The sequence below is a fragment of the Zingiber officinale genome, chromosome 5B, assembly GCF_018446385.1.
Source record: "Zingiber officinale cultivar Zhangliang chromosome 5B, Zo_v1.1, whole genome shotgun sequence".
Lineage (NCBI taxonomy): Eukaryota > Viridiplantae > Streptophyta > Magnoliopsida > Zingiberales > Zingiberaceae > Zingiber > Zingiber officinale.
In genome coordinates, this window is record NC_055995.1 from 83,692,507 (window position 1) to 83,696,844 (window position 4,338).

Genomic DNA, 4,338 nt, shown 5'->3' on the forward strand with positions numbered 1-4,338 from the left:
TGTTGTAGGAGCTATAACTCTGAGCATAATCTTTGCTATCAGGGCAAGCCCTTCAGAGTTCGTCATCCCTCTAGATAAGTATGTCAAAGCAGTATATCACACTCGTGTTTCCATCAGCATGCGTTTTAGAATGCTATTTGAAACTGAGGAGTCTAGTGTGCGCAGGTTGGTACTGTAGCCTTTCTCATTCCTGAGTTGCATTTCTCTTTTTGCTGTTGGAACATCCATTAGCTATCTGATGTGCAATTGAGTATTGCTTTCCCCTATTTATATTAAAAGCATCTATATTAGTTTGTCACAAGCTTTTTAATGCACAGTAGCTTCTAATTGCCTTGTCCTTTTATTATTAGATATATGGGCACTGTCACAGGGATAAGTGATCTAGATCCTGTCCGATGGCCAAATTCATATTGGTGCTCTGTGAAGGTATATATATTGAAGTTTTCTGACTTTCCTCTTCAGCAAACCTGCCATGTGATAACCGTTTTCTGACTTTTATAGTAACATGTAAAAGTGTTGCAATCCATTAATGTTTCTTGAATGCCACCGCTAAGTTCTTAATTTGCCACTTCCTCTTGAAACTGAATCTGGCTTTTCTTGTAGGTTGGTTGGGATGAGTCAACTTCTGGAGAGAGGCAGCAAAGAGTCTCTCTTTGGGAGTTGAGCCTTTAACAACGTTTCCAATGTATCCATCTTCCTTTCCACTTAGGCTCAAGCGCCCTTGGCCTTCTGACTTGCCCTCACTACATGGTACTTATCATGTTTGCTTCCTGAATCTTAACTAAACAGGTATGAACTCCTTGTTACTGCCATCTCACTTCTGTCACCTATATGTTTAGGTGGGAGAGATGATCTTATGTGGCTTCGAGATGGAGACAGAGCAATCCAATCTTTGAATTTCCAGGGATTCTGTAATCAGACGCTTACCGAGTGCTATTTCAAAAGCTGGAAATGTGAGTGGCTGCCCATCCAGTAATAGATAAAGAGAATTGTCTATTAACAAATAAAAGTACTGGGGAAGATTTAGTTAAATCTCTGCACAGAGCAAGAAGGATAACGTTGGCACTAGTAAGAAGAATATTTGTGTACTATCTATTACCTTTTGATGTTGTAAGAAGAATAGTTATGTGTAATTTGTGGATACTGACTTGATGTGCACAATATCTATTATCTTTTTATGTTGTAAGACGAATATTTATGTGTTGGTTATATGGATATTGACTTGGTGTGTTTAGATACATCGGTGCATTTTTATTTGTAATTTTCTTAGTGAATTAATAATATTAACTTAATTTTATGATTTGCTTGGTGATAATATTGGTTTTTTACTATTTCGGAAATCGAATTTGTGTCGTTAAACAATACTGATATTACATCGGTTTTCCACTGCTGCAAAACCGGTGTCATTAACTAATATTACATCAGTTGTATACAGCTGCCAAAACTGGTGTTATTAACATATAATATTACATCAGTTTTACACCCGATGTCGTTAAGTGATACTACATCGGTTATAACGCGATGTCTAAAATGGCAGACCTTTTACATCGCCTTCATAGACATCGGTCGAAAATATAATAGACATCGGTGGAAAATCGATGTCTATGAGGGTTTTTGTTGTAGTGCACCAACCTCCGATGAGGGAAGTGTTCGAGGAACACCCTTATCTAGAGGAGTCCTTGAATAGAAATTGCCTCGCCAATTTTTACATTTAAACAAGAAGTAAATGTAAAAATATAACTCGAAACCTCTTCTTTCTTGATCTCTTGTTGCTTGTAGATGCCTCTGGACCAGTTGGAAAGTGCTACAACACTTATCTTCCAAAGATCAAGATCTGACAAAATATGTGTAGAAGAATTGTGTAAGCGCTTCTGAGAACAGTTCTTGAAAACCCCTTTTCTAGGGTTACCTTTGGTGCCTTAATCGATTAAGAATCCCCTTGATCGATTACCACGTTAGCAACATGCATAAATGACTATATTTTCAACCTTAATCGACTACCCTAGTCGATTAGGCATTGCTGAATCGATTAGCCAGATCGATTCAGTAACTCTCTATTCATCACGAGAGACCCTATATGTGATTAAGCTTTCCTGCCTAATCACTTACCGAACTATCTGTGCCTTTTGCAAAATCCAGCTTAAACGATCACCCTGATCGCTTAAATTTCGAACAGAACCAACTGTTCGACGTAAAACAACACCGTAAGCGATTACCTTAATCGCTTACGGTATCCTAATTGATTTCACCAATCGATTAGAGAGTCTTTCTCATGATTCCAAGCTTAAGTGATTACCTTAATCAATTAAGCTACGGTAATCGACTAACCTAGTTGATTACCAATCCTAACTTCTCAACCGAAGTCTAGGGTTTCTTTATTATCTAATATTTGGTCAACCTTGACCTGTTGGAACTCCTCTTTGCCTAGCATTTTGGTCAACCTTGACTTGTTAGAATTTCTTCACCAAGTGTCCAGTCAATCCTTTGACTCACTTGGACTTTTCTTCTAGTGCCAAGTATCCGGTCAATCCTTTGACATACTTGGTCTTCCAATCATAAGGTGCCCAGTCAATCTTGACCCACTTAGATTTTCACGTGTCTGCCTTCACTCACTGGGACTTTCTCACTCACTAGGACCTTCTCACTACGTAGTTTCACTCACTAGAACTTTCACCTGGCTTCACTCACCAGGATTTTCCTTCTTCCTAGCTTCACTCACTATGGCTTGTCACTTGGCTTCATTCACCAGGATTTTCCAACTGTCTGGCTTCACTCATCAGGACTTCTCATTTGCCTAGCTTTACTCACTAGAGCTTTTCACCTAGCTTCACTCACTAGGGTTTTCCAACTACTTAGCTTCACTCACTAGGACTTTCACCTGTTTAGCTTCACTCACTAGGGTTTTTCACCTTCCTTCACTCACCAGGACTTTCCACACCAAATGTCTGGTCAACACTAATCCACTTGGATTTTCTTCTTCTGGCAACCTTTCCGTTGGACTTGTCCTTGCCTAACTTCCAGTTAGGACTTCTCAATTAAGTATCCGATCAACCTTGACTTAATTACTTGACTTTTCTTCACATGAAATGGTCAAACCTTGGCCAATCTTCCCATAATGAACAATTGCACCTGCAATCTCCATATATTGTCAAAAATCAAAACTTAAACATCAAGACTCAAGCTTGAGCCAACTCAATTTTAGTCAAACTGGTCACCTTGATATAGGGAAATTGCCCCCAACATATCCAATGAAGTCGTAACGCTACTCCGACGACCAGAAGCTCTCAATTTCAATACCGTTGTTGTCAGTGTAATTTTCAATTATAGTACTTTAATTATAAATCTATTGTACTCATTTTTGTAATATTCCAGATTGATAGTGAATTTCCTAAAGTAAACTCTCAATAAGTGTGGGCCTTGGAGTAGAAGTCGTCACAAACTCTAAACTAAGTAAAACCAACTTATGTCATTGTTTTCTTCACTTATTCTTATTCCGCTGCGTTATTCTCTATGTTTTGCAAAAATGTGAAAAAGCCACGAGTGTTTTTCCCCCCCCCCCCCCCCCCCCCCCTCTAGCATGTCTCGAACCTACAATTGGTATCAAAGCGGGGTCACTCTAAATTAGTACAACTACCGTTCAAGCATTTTTTTTTCATTTCTTTTTCATTTGTTTTCTTTTAACATAAATTCTTACGCCTTTTTTTTACTTTTCAAATTTTTACTATAAGTCAGGATTGGTCTAATAACCTCTTCTGAGAAATTTGTCAATTTATCAAATTTTTTCTCAAAATTAGTGCAACACCATTCGAGCCGATTTATTACCTTATTTTCCTACCACATTACTAATTCAAAACTAAGTTTTGCAACAAGTTTCATAATTTTTATCTTTCCAAGACCCTTTTTTTAAATGGTCCAACAAAAAGGATACAACACTGCTCGTCCATTTCTTTTCTCTGGTGAAGCTTCGGGTATTGGAAGAGCCGAATAGAGTATTACCTTAAAACGTAGGTGAAAATGTGAATAATTATCCAGACAGGATTCACCTATCCCACCAAAGATGAAACTCTCATTCCCTATGACAAATGGGACAAAACAACTTATAAGAAGATTGAAGCCGATGCAAAGGCAACCCATACTCTTCAATACGGCTTAACCAAAGAAGCGTTGAACCTGGTCGACCCCTTCAACAGCGCCAAGGAATTATGGGAAAAGCGAATCAAGATGCACGAGGTTACCTCCGACACTAAGATAAGTTGGTACAAATCCGTATCTAAAGGACCAAACAATATTGTAAGTTCTCTGTATACAATCGATCTGGATTTGGGTATAAATCCAAAT

General features: G+C 38.3%; 1 long non-coding RNA gene across 1 annotated transcript; it reads left to right on the forward strand.

Moving 5' to 3' along the window:
- The first annotated feature begins 649 nt into the window (after positions 1-649).
- On the forward strand, positions 650-964 carry LOC121987565. Its single transcript, XR_006113659.1, has 2 exons — positions 650-750; positions 840-964. It is a non-coding gene; the product is annotated as an uncharacterized LOC121987565 (long non-coding RNA).
- The last annotated feature ends 3,374 nt before the right edge of the window (positions 965-4,338 follow it).